This window comes from Lepidochelys kempii, chromosome 7 (genome assembly GCF_965140265.1).
Source record: "Lepidochelys kempii isolate rLepKem1 chromosome 7, rLepKem1.hap2, whole genome shotgun sequence".
Classification (NCBI taxonomy): domain Eukaryota; kingdom Metazoa; phylum Chordata; order Testudines; family Cheloniidae; genus Lepidochelys; species Lepidochelys kempii.
In genome coordinates this window covers 14,804,218-14,816,891 of record NC_133262.1, presented here as the reverse complement: position 1 = coordinate 14,816,891, position 12,674 = coordinate 14,804,218, and the positions used below count along the sequence as shown (strand labels likewise).

Below are 12,674 nucleotides of genomic sequence, written 5' to 3'. Positions count from 1 at the left end.
ACATTATTTCTCAGTGGATCTTATAGATGGAAGTTGAAGTGTGTATTAGTGCACCACTGAAAAGCAAATGAGATTGCTTGGACACATAATACTTCTAGAGAAGCTTTCAACAAATGTATGGTTGGGTGTAAACCTTCTATTGAGGCATGAAAAAATGCCTTTCTTGCTCATAGTAGAAATTTCAGCAAACTCGGAAATGAAATTTTCTTCCTGTCTCATGTCCAAAATCATGAAGAGGCAGGAGTTCAATTATACTAATTGTCATTGATAAATGCTTATAGTTAAAGGATCAGATTCTGATTCCTATTCACATGGCATCTTACTTCATGAGTGGCTGTGTTGATTTCTGTGGGATAATATTTTGCATTTACATGGTGCTTTTCATTCCATAGGATCCCAAAAGGATTTACAAATTTGGTAAACTGGAATACAGCCTCCTCTTGTGTGAATAGCATATGGTTCTGCTAGACAACTATTTAGGCTTGGAAATGATGAATACCTTACAGTTGAAACTACAATGGGCAATTTAGCCAGGCACAATGTAATGACCTGACTTGGCAATTGCTGTGTTCCAGAGGGCAAGGTCACATAGTGGGTGTGGTGATTCCTGTATGTGCATTATAGAAGCAAAATACTAAACACATTCCAAAATACTTTGTTTTTCAAGTTCATAATTTTTTTTTGCATCAGTGAAATTTTCATCTAAAGGGGACATAAAATATTGTGTGCTGTCTGTATGTCCACCATGCTTCTGAGGCAGCTTTCCACAGAGTATTCTCAAAGCATGTAGACAGTGTCTCTTTGAATTTCCAGTGGAGATTGGTTACTACTTGGTAGAAGTGGAATAGGTGAAGTCACAAGGCATTTCTTCTCGTCTCTTGATTGGCCAAGCCTACCTCAGGAGAAGCAATTTGACCTGTTTTCTCAGAGGGAATGCCAGCATTTGGTGCCTGATGTAAAAGAATTGACTCCATTGGGCATTGGATCAGACTCTTTGTGTGCTCTTTTCAGGTCAACCAAAAACAAAGTTACTTTTCCAGGGGCCTGAACCCTGGAATTTCTTTGAGCTATTCACAAGGGTTCAAGAGTTCTCTGTGTGCCTGTCTATTGCTCCCAGCAGCAGTGAAGGAAGAGGGGACTGCTTTTGTCTTCTAAATTCTGAAGACCATCATCCTGGACTGAGGAGGATGACTGCTATCCACCAATGTCACCAGAGGAGCTGAAGGCCCTTCGCCTCAGAAGACCAAGTAGTATTGGTGAGGTTTGTCAGGACTTGTCTTCCATAGAGGGAAAAGAAAATGTGTGGGACAGAAAGAAATGAAAATATTTGCACAACTTATTGTATATAGTTCAGCAAGTACATTAGGCTTCTCAGACACTGTAGAAATGTACAGCATTCTTGTTGTTTATTATTTTTCAATAGTGTCTCAGAGCCTCAGGCATGGCTCAGGTTGTGGTGTACAAACAACAACAAAAAATCCCAGCCCCAAAGAGCTTACAGTCTAAGGCCTTGTATTCACTATACAATTAAGTCAACCTATGTTAGGTCAATATACAGCCATTGCAGTAATTACTGTGGTTTTTCATATCCACATTATCCTCCCCCTGCCAGTGGTGCATGTCCTCACCAAGAGCGCTTAGAATAGAGTCATAGAATATCAGGGTTGGAAGGGACCTCAGGAGGTCATCTAGTGAGTCCAACACCCTGCTCAAACCAGGACCAATCCCCAACTAAATCATCCCAGCCAGGGCTTTGTCAAGCCTGACCTTAAAAACCTCTAAGAAGGAGAGGTTTCAGAGTAGCAGCCGTGTTAGTCTGTATTCACAAAAAGAAAAGGAGGACTTGTAGCACCTTAGAGACTAACAAATGTATTTGAGCATAAGCTTTCGTGAGCTACAGCTTACTTCATCGGAATGCATCCGATGAAGTGAGCTGTAGCTCACGAAAGCTTATGCTCAAATACACTTGTTAGTCTCTAAGGTGCCACAAGTCCTCCTTTTCTTTTTAAGGAAAGAGATTTCACCACCTCCCTAGGTAACCCATTCCAGTGCTTCACCGCCCTCCTAGTGAAAAAGTTTTTCCTAATATCCAACCTAAACTCCCCCACTGCAACTTGAGACCATTATTCCTTGTTCTGTCATCTGGTACCATTGAGAATAGTCTAGATCCATCTTCTTTGGAACCCCCTTTCAAGTAGTTGAAAGCAGCTATCAAATCCCCCCTCATTCTTCTCCTCTGCAGACTAAATAATCCAAGTTCCCTTAGCCTCTCCTCATAAGTCATGTACTCCAGCCCCACTAATCATTTTTGTTGCCCTCCACTGGACTTTTTCCAATTTTTCCACATCCTTCTTGTAGTGTGGGGCCCAACTTAAGTGGAGCAGTGTGGGGGGCTGACAGCAGCCTCTCAGCACGGAGAAATACAATGCTGACAGGTTATGTAAGTAATGCAGTATTGTAGCGGGGTGGTCACCCGCTCCTGCCTGGAAGGGCTTAAAACAGCCCTCAGAGAGGGCTGAGGCAGAGGAAAAGCGGGGCTGATTGGGGTGTGGCCACAGCTGAGGCTGCCTCCCAAACAGACCTAGCTGGTCCTATAAAAGCCAGTGAAGCCAGGAGCAGAACTCTCTCTCTAGCCTGTTGAGAGGGAGGGACCTGGCTGCTGGAAGCATACCAAGGTACCTGAGGTGGAGCAGGGCTGGGAGAAGGCCAGAGGAGCTGGGGAGCTCTGGCCTGGAAACCCCCCAGACTGCAGGCCAAGTGGAAGGCCAATAGGCAGAGGCAGCCCAAGGGGTAGGCAGAGGCAGCAGGTCCAACCCCCCTTGCCTATGATGAGTGGCACTTACACTGCAGTTGGCCCCAAAGAACGGGGGCTAGGTGATGACTGGCAGTGGCCATAGACTGAGGCGAGGTGGGGGTAGAGGGTTGGGGGTTCCCTGGGGAGGGGAGACCCAGATCTTTGCAGGGTACTGCAGGTGGCAGCACCCCGACATGAAAGGGGGTACCGAGGTCCAGAAGAGACTTGGGGCCCAGCGGCAAGCAGGACACCAGCCTGTAGGGGGCGCTCTGGAGGCTGGAATGCTAATTCCCTGGACGACCAGCAGGAGGCGCCGCAGGGATGAGTCTCGCTCCGTTACAAGTATCTACACGGACACTACGCCACCCTAACTACATCGACCTAAGCACTAGGCCTCTCGTGGAATGGAGTTATTAGGTCAGTGTAGTGGGGGACTTATATTGGTGGGAGCAACACTGTATGTGGACATCTACAAAGTTAGGTCAACATAAGCTGCCTTATGTCAGCCTAACTCTGTAGTGTAGACCTGGTCTAAGTATAAGACAAGAGACAACAGTAGGAGACAGACAGACAGGAGAACACCAGGAAACAATATCAGTCAGCTCACCAGCTCCATTACTGTATTACTGTCAAAGCATTAGAACTTTCTACATATTCTCTGGGAGAGCTGATTCAAGGATGTCCTGCTTCCTCACCTTCCCTTAGACTTGTAAATGAGAAACAAATAAAATGTATGTAGAACTACTTCTACTCTACACATCAGGAAACACCCTTTATCTCACACCAGCTGGATATCTTCATTGCCCTTCATCACCAGACACATTCATCAAACATGACAAATGCCTCCAAAATGCTAAATCACTCCTCTCCATTTCAATGGCTGCATGATAGTTATCATACCCCTAGTCAGTTTTAAAATATGTACATGCCAAACTGAAATACCTACAGCTCCTACCAGGGATACGAGAACAGGGGAAGAAAACTATGAGTTCCAAATGAATTTTAGTTTTTTTTCACTTGCTCAAAAAATAAAGTTGAGATAAACTCATGAATTGTTCTGGGACTTCCAGACATTTTCCTGCTAATTAAGCTATGACCTGTGAAGTGTGAAATGAAAATGCAAATTCTTACAAATGCAGTTTTATTGATCTAGTGGAATGCTCAGTTCCATGGCCTTTGCTACATAGTTAGCTTGGACAGCTTCAATTATCCTCTTATGTGAAAACTACAGGGTTTGGATTACAAGGGGTTGTAAATGAACAAATGCCTTCATGCTTCCTTGGAGGAGAGAACTGTACAAAGCGTGGCCTCTGGCGGTGGGGGCGGGGTCTGCATGCGCGCGCGGGGGGGGCCGCCTGGGGCCTCGCCACCGCGTGCATTTTTTCAGTACCTTGTTTTAGTCTGGAATTCTTTCAATTTCTGTAATCTGGCGCTATGCAAAAGTGTTTTTGTTTGTTTGTTTGTTTGTTTGGGTTTTTTTGGAGGGATAGCTCAGAGGTTTGAGCATTGGCCTGCTAAACCCAGGGTTGTGAGTTCAATCCTTGAAGGGGCCATTTAGGGATCTGGGGCAAAAATTGGGGATTGGTCCTGCTTTGAGCAGGGGGTTGGACTAGATGACCTCCTGAGGTCCCTTCCAACCCTGATATTCTATGATTCTATGAAAAATGTTGAGAGGTTTTTGAGGGGGAGGGATAGCTCAGTGGTTTCAGCATTGGCCTGCTAAATTCAAGGTTGTGAGTTCAATCCTTGAGGGGGCCATTTAGGTATTTGGGGCAAAAATTGGGGATTGGTCCTGCTTGGAGCAGGGGGTTAGACTAGATGACCTCCTGAGGTCCCTTCCAACCCTGATATTCTATGAAAGCCTCCAAAGACGCACCCAACTGCTTCCTTACTCTCTCTTTCCCCAAGCTGTTCTCTATCTTACTTCCTGCAGGGACCCGTGCCACTCTTCCTGTCTCTGGGAAAACTGGTGACCATCTGGTACTTTGTGATGCTTCTTGAACTGGGATAGGCCACTTCCTGGGTCTTTTGGGAGTAGCCAGGTGGTTGGTGTAATACAGTTTCCTGCAATATCCTGGACAAAGCTTATTGAATTAAGTTCCTGTATCATTGTGGGCCAGGGATTGTATGCAGTTACATGGGGGAGGGGGACCATAGCCCTCTAGGAACTAAGAATAGTAGTGGGTAGTTAGGCAAATTCACTCAGGTTATAACACCTTCAGAGAGCTAACACCACCTGGGGAAAGGCTCCCATATACTGGTTCAAACTAGACTCTCCAGTGACCAATAGACAAAGAAAGGACTTTTGGTTAAATAGCCTGAGTTAAAACAGACTCAGGGCCTTCTTTCTGATCCAGCAGCAATCAGGACCTTCTATCCAAGGATGGCCTCAGGCCTTCCTAGTAAGGGTTGGATGGACATGACCCAGTCCATGTGCTTGTTCTGAACTAACAGCTGTTATAAACTTATGACCACAGGAGAAAAATGGTTGGTAGGATTTGAAGGACAGTTGACTGGCCAGAGTGATCTCTGGGACGCTTATTAGCATGTGTGTAGGTTCTTTTATCATTTGAATATGTTGTTGCTGTAATGCTTTTACCTTAAGAATAAATGCACTTGCTTAGAAAGAGCTGTGTGGTAACTTAACTGTGGCAATTACATTGTTCAATTCTCTGAGGAGAAAAGTGAACAAGCCTGCTGAGGCAATCTGACTTTGCTGGGGAATACACAGTTTAGCCAGGGATCTGTGCAGCCTGGAAATACTCCTGTCAGGAGGTAGAGAAAGATGCATGTCTCTGTTTGAGAGAGGTGATGGCTGGGGATCCAGGAACCTAAGAGTGCGTGCCCTTGCTAGACCACACAGGGGCAATACAGGTGCAGTTGTCCTGAACTGTCACATTCACCATAAGGCTTAGTAAGGCAAAGTAACTTAGGAATCCAAAGGCATCTCTAGCAGCTACCTTCCTACCTACCTGTAGCTCACGAAAGCTCATGCTCAAATAAATTGGTTAGTCTCTAAGGTGCCACAAGTACTCCTTTTCTTTTTGCGAATACAGACTAACACGGCTGTTACTCTGAAACCTTCCAGAAAGAGAAGCCCCAAAATCCTTAATTTCCAGTAAGCACACTAGGATGATCCCTGGTTTTAATTTAGCAGTCTGCATTGGAAGAGGATGTTTCCCTCTTGTTCTACTCTCTGTATTTGTGGAAGAGAAGGAGGTTAAGTAGAAGAAAGGAGCTTGAGACTACATCCAGGCCTCCTCCTAGAAAATCCAGCAAATTTGGAGTGGGTAGTGGTCCCAACTGGCTGGCTCACAAAGATACACAAGTAAGAACACAGGAATGGTCATTCGGAAGCTCACTGGATTTACTGAGAAAGTGGGAGGTGGGAAGGGACTCTGGCTAGCAGGGGATGTTTTCAGAAGTGTTTTGGCTGTTTCCCATCATATAAACATTCTCTACACATTTGTAAAAATGTATCAGAATCAGGATGAGTTGTGAAGGCTTGAATGAGTATCGCTCTGAGCTCTACCTATAATAACTGCTCCCAGGGAATTGAGTTCTATTCCCATCAGTGTCACTATAGAAAAGTCCCATTAATTGGGTGAGCTTCCCTTTGGAAAGGAACTTTTATGAGGCTTAAATGAGGTCTGTAAAACACTTTGAGGTCCTTAGATAACAGGTACCGTAGAAATGCTAAACGATATTAAAAACAAAATACTAAAACATCAAATTTACTGTTGCAGCTAATATCTTTTGTGCTTAATGGGTTTGAAAGTGTTGCACTGTATAGTCCATTGTTGTTTTACAATCAGGTTAGTGTGTAAATCTGCCTCTTTTTATTATGTAACAGGTTACTTGTTTTCTGCTGAGTTGCCAAGGAAATATGCTGGGTTCATCTTGTGGAGTGTTTTCATGTTGTTTTCCCTTAATGTTGGTAAGTGAAGTTTCCTGTTTCTTATTATATATTCCTTTATTTTCATCCTCTTCAGTGTATTGGGTGTGTCTTCAGGCATTAAAAAATTCCATTCCTTCTGTATGGGGGATTTAATGTTTGAAAGACACTGAAAGAGAAGCTTTGAGATCATCAAGGCCCAAAACATTGGAGTTATTTTAAAGAAGAAAACTTACAAAAATCTAAAACTGAAACCAGTGCTTTATGAATTTTAAAGGGTTTTAACAACTGAAAGACGCTGAAAGGGAAACTATCAAGACATCTTGGCCCCAAAATTAGGTTTTATTACAATATATATTTTTTGCAAAATCCAAAATTTAAAATCAGTGTTTGTAGATTTTTCTAAAACAACCTCAGTGACAACTGTATAATTGTTTTATAAATTTAAGCATTCCTTCTTTGGTGTTTTGCAACCCAAATACAAGAACCTTGTGTTTCATACATAAAAACCAAAAACTGACAAGGAGAAAAGAGGGGAATTTTTTATTTATATTCAGTTGATACATGATTCCAGAATCCTGAAAGCATTGAAATACATTCTTCCATGAAGCAAAATACTGACTGATGCATTTGCTTAGATCTATGCGGAGCACTTTAGTATTTGTTCCATTTTGTAGCTGTGCAAAGGAGAGTTTTTAGTTTTCGTTTTTAACATTTTTTTGCAACACAATTTCCATTAAAGCTGAATGCTGAATTTGTGCTGCACAAAAAAGTGCTAATGTTGCAAATGTCATAGAATGCAAAACCCACCTTGAAGTCGATGGGAATTCTGCATCTGGAGTACTTAAAGAGTATGGCCACGAATGGAACGATGATCCAATGGTTAGGGTGCTAGCTTGGAATTTGGGAAATCTGTGTTTAATTCCTTGCTGTTCTACAGACTTCCTGTGTAACCCTGGGGAAGTCATTTAGTCTTGCTGTGCCTCAGTTCCCCATCTGTTTAAATGGGGCAGGCAAAGGGATATTGTGAGGCACTCAGATACTAAACTAATGGGGCCCATATAACTCATGATTTCAACAATTTCCATACCACCATCAACCTCAGCCTGGACCAGTCCACACAAGAGATTCACTTCCTGAACACTACGGTGCTCATAAGTGATGGTCACATAAACACCACCCTATACCGGAAACCTACTGACCGCTATGCCTACCTACATGCCTCCAGCTTTCATCCAGACCACACCACACGATCCATTGTCTACAGCCAAGCTCTACGATACAACCACATTTGCTCCAACCCCACAGACAGAGACAAACACCTACAAGATCTCTATCAAACATTCTTACAACTACAATATCTACCTGCTGAAGTGAAGAAACAGATTGACAGAGCCAGAAGAGTACCAGAAGTTACCTACTACAGGACAGGCCCAACAAAGAAAATAACAGAATGCCACTAGCATTCTTGTTGCAAACGCCTCCAACGCATTATTAAGGATCTACAACCTATCCTGAAGGATGACCCAACACTCTCACAAATCTTGGGAAGCAGGCCAGTCCTTGCCTACAGACAGCCCCCCAACCTGAAGCAAATACTCACCAACACAGCGGGGGCTGTGAGAAAACCTGGATTTGTGCTGGAAATGGCCCACCTTGATTATCATCCACATTGTAGGGAGAGTGGACACTTTGGATAAGCTATTACCAGCAGGAGAATGAGTTTGTGTGTGTGGTTTTTGGAAAAGTGGGGGAGGGTGAGAAAACCTGGATTTGTGCTGGAAATGGCCCAACTTGATTATCATACACATTGTAAGGAGAGTGATCACTTCAGATAAGCTATTACCAGCAGGAGAGTGGGGTGGGAGGAGGTATTGTTTCATGGTCTCTGTGTATATAATGTCTTCTGCAGTTTCCACAGTATGCATCCGATGAAGTGAGCTGTAGCTCACGAAAGCTTATGCTCAAATAAATTGGTTAGTCTCTAAGGTGCCACAAGTACTCCTTTTCTTTTTGCGAATACAGACTAACACGGCTGTTACTCTGAAACCTACACAAAGTAAAACTATTTCCCCATGTTTATTCCCCCTCCCGCCCCCCCCCGCATTGTTCCTCAGCCGGAACTGGCCCACCTTGATTATCACTACAAAAGGTTTTCCCCCCCAGCCCCGCTCTCCTGCTGGTAATAGCTCACCTTAAGTGATCACTTTTGTTACAGTGTGTATGGTAACACCCATTGTTTCATGTTCTCTGTGAATATAAATCTCCCCACTGTATTTTCCACTGAATGCATCCGATGAAGTGAGCTGTAGCTCATGAAAGCTTATGCTCAAATAATTTGTTAGTCTCTAAGGTGCCACAAGTACTCCTTTTCTTTTTTCATGGATATAGATAGTTCTCACACATTATTATTCTGTTCCCAAACAGAAACCTTTAACCAAAAATTAATGTTAAAAGTGTATTTCAGTGGAGTCCCACTACCATTCAAAAAGCATTTACAAAATAAAAAAGCAAATGTTAGGAAGTCTGGATATGAACAGTTAAGGTATTTGGCTAGTTTCCCCATTCCTCTGCCGCTCCCATCCCTACCAGATGGGTTTAGGCACCCAAATGCCACTGAAATTCAATGGGAGTTGGGCATCTAACTTTGCCTTCCCTTATTTGTCTCTGTGGGAATGTCTGCATGAGGATAAACAACCTGCAGCTGGCTCGGGTCAGCTTACTCAGGCCTGCCTGGGTTGGGCTCCGGAGTTGAAAAATCGCCGTGTAGATGTTCAGGCTTGGTCTGGAGCCCAAGCTCTGGGACTCCGTGAGGGTGGAGGGTCCCAGAGCTTGGGCTCCAGACCAAGCCCTGAACATCTACACGGCGATTTTTCAACCCTGCAGCCCATGCTCCGCACACCTGAGTGGGCTGACCCAGGCCAGCTGTGGCCGTGCCCCGGGTCTTTTATCCCTGTGTAGATGTACCCTATCTCCCTCCCTGGCCCTGTACCCATTTCAAGGCTGTGCACATTATTTTAGTCTCTTCGGATAAAATTTCGAAAGGGCCTAAGGGTAATGTTTCTAAAAGGGCCTAAATCATTCAGGAACCTAAATCCCTTTGAAAGCCAATGCAAGTTAAGTCACTTAGGAGCCTAAGTCCCTTTGGGACTATTTGAAACTTTCCCCCTGGTATTAATTCACAGGCTGCCCTTTATAGAGTGGCTGAATTAATTCAAGTGTTTTCAATGGTGAAAGGTTGCAGTTTCTCAGGTATCATCCTTTCCCTCCTTACTGCCAGGGGGGAGGGTGCTGCCAAGTTCAGCCTGTGGTAGCCATTTATTGGAACTGCCATTGAAAAACTGAAAAAAATCCAAAACTTTGGTTGGAAGGTTTTTGATGAACATATGGCATTTCTTATGTAAAGCACACTTTAAAACGTTAGTGTTTTGAAAATCTAATTTTCCAGCAAAAAACAGCTAGAGACCTGGGGATTACAGATTATTCACATGCATGGTCCCACATTCAGCCATTGCAAACTGCTACTGTTTGACCTGCACCCAAATGGTGAGGAAAGGACATTTGTCACATGCCTGTTGACAAGAACAAAGTGGTCTCGTGATGCTGCCCAAGCTCAATAAGATTCATATAGCACAAATGGTTGCATGGAAGCAACATTCTCTTAAATTCAATTTAATAATCCAAACTGTAAACACAGTTGAGGGGAAAATATTTGAAGATTGATTTTTTTCCCCTAAAGTAAAGATTCTCTAAGTGGTGACTCTTAGAAGCCAATTGCCTTACGAAATATATCTATTTTTTACCTAGCATTTGATACAAGTTTATCTGTCAAAATGAGGAGGGATGTCAAAAAGTTTAAACCTGTTTGCAGGAAACCTATTTGGTGTGAAAACCTGTCAGGCTCCTGGCAGGAGAGGATTTCCCTAGCTGAGAATTACAAAAGAATATCTTCATTTAAAAGATGAGTTTAGAAGTAAGCATATAAAGTCATCTGAGGATGTTACCGGTATTAGCAAAAAGCCTCAGCCCAGAGTTAGAAAGCCTGCTGCTAGCATCCTTAACTAGTAAAGGCTTTATTACCTGAAAGGTGAGATCAGATGGAAAGTCAGCATTGTTGGGGGCAGGGTGGGAATGAGCTAGTGGGTTTGGGAAGAAATCTTGCACAGCTGTTCATCTTGCTATTGTCCTTGAACTGTACTCTGGGGTGAAATTTTGTTTATTGCAGGGGGACTGAGCTTGTAATAATGCAGACACCATTGGCATTATCATACTTAATGGTTCCCTATAGCTACAATGCCACCAGAAGTAGCCATGTCTCAGTCCCGATTCATTTCACTTGCAGAACATCCACTGGGTCAAAGGAAGGAGGAACACTGTCCAGTGTGCACCTCACTCTTTTCTGGCTCTCACAGAGGAAGGAATTCTCCTTCTGTGGAGAGACATCACTTCACCCGTCACTGAAATGCAGCCACCGTTGGGGTGGAATGCAGCTATTGTTTAAGAGGGGCCAGGCACCACATGATCATTTTGGGAGCGAGGGAAATGGAAGACTTTAGACCAGCATTCTGTGAGTCTAATGACCTCAACTCCATTTGACTTCTGGCCCTGTAATTGTAAGTCCAAATCCCTACATGTTGTCAAGACCTCCAATGTACCCATCTGAAAGATGGTATTTCCAAGAAAACACTGCCCCTTTACACGATGTTAGGAATTGGCTCAGTACACAGCTCAGAAGGAAGAGAGCCACCTCCTGAATTATCAAACCCTGTTGGAAGTTCATGCTGGATGTTATACATATATATATACATACACACTACACATAAACGTGTTCTGGACAGGCCCTCATACAGCTTAGCTTGTCAGAAGTGCTGAAACTGCAAGCCAAGTTGGTATAATTGCAGCCTATAATGAATCCTATGAGCTTCCTGTTAAAACCCCACCAAACAGCTCTCTTGTTCTTGTCTGAAATATTAACCTCTTTTTTTTTTTTGTAATTTAATATGTAATTTCCATCCATAAACAGGTTAACCTCATCGAAGAAAGCTGCTTCCCACACTGGCTGCCAGCCAACCCAGATGCAGTTTGCAAGTGAAAACCTGTCATTGATGTGATATTACATATGAACTATAGTTTTGTATAGAGATGGGTAGCAAGAGTACCTTCCTTGGGCAGGGGTCAGATAATATGTGTATTTTGGATGTGTTTGCTCCATAATTTACTTTGATTGTGGCACTATAAGATACTGCAATTGTGTAAAAAAATTGCTTTATTCCATTATTTTTCTAAAAAATCTAATCTTATTTTAGCATCTGCCTAGTTTTAATAAAATTCTGTTTTAGCAATAATTTTACTGTGTGAAAGTCTAATAGTTTTTAGCTTCATTTTGTCCAGGGGAATATCTCTTGGTGAGAGAATTTTATATTAATGTTTAATGCACGTTCCAAGTCCACTTTTGGAAGATCTGTATTTGATCAGCAGTTGATGCAGTGCACTTTTCACCAAAGCAAAATGGGTTATATCTTCCATGCAATAGCTGCAAGATTAGATTTTATTCCCTTAAGTAAAATAATTGTGGAATCAAAAGTTTCAGTTTCAGCACCAGTTAAAGTTATAGTTTAATTCCTGCAACTATTTAAACTGTCACTGCCTTTCTATCAAAAATATTTATTTGAGCACAACCCCCTATCCCCATTTAAAGTGACTGATCAGAATTTTTCATCATCTGTCTTTCTACTGTTGTCAGCAGCAATCTGATCATCTCACGCCCCCGCCTCACCCGAGTTAAGAAGAAAGGTGGAAGACGAGAGCATTCAGTGAACATACAATTTTCCCAATTGCTTGAAGGCTTACACTTGGTGATATACAATGGTATGAAAGGTTTTGGAGAAATGTGCATTCAGTGTAATCCTCTAAATCCATTGTGCAATGTCCTCTTTCAGAATGCCCAATTACCTGAATGATTTGAGAAAAGTAAAGCATTAGAAT

At 42.9% G+C, this 12,674-nt stretch overlaps 1 long non-coding RNA gene across 1 annotated transcript in view; it reads left to right on the top strand.

Annotated features, from left to right (window-relative positions):
* Positions 1-11,996, top strand: part of LOC140914103 (uncharacterized) — a 38,572-nt gene extending 26,576 nt beyond the window's left edge. The window contains exons 4-6 of the long non-coding RNA XR_012159769.1: positions 1,121-1,256; positions 6,648-6,731; positions 11,713-11,996. This is a non-coding gene — a long non-coding RNA (uncharacterized lncRNA). The remainder of the gene's footprint in view (positions 1-1,120; positions 1,257-6,647; positions 6,732-11,712) is intronic.
* The last annotated feature ends 678 nt before the right edge of the window (positions 11,997-12,674 follow it).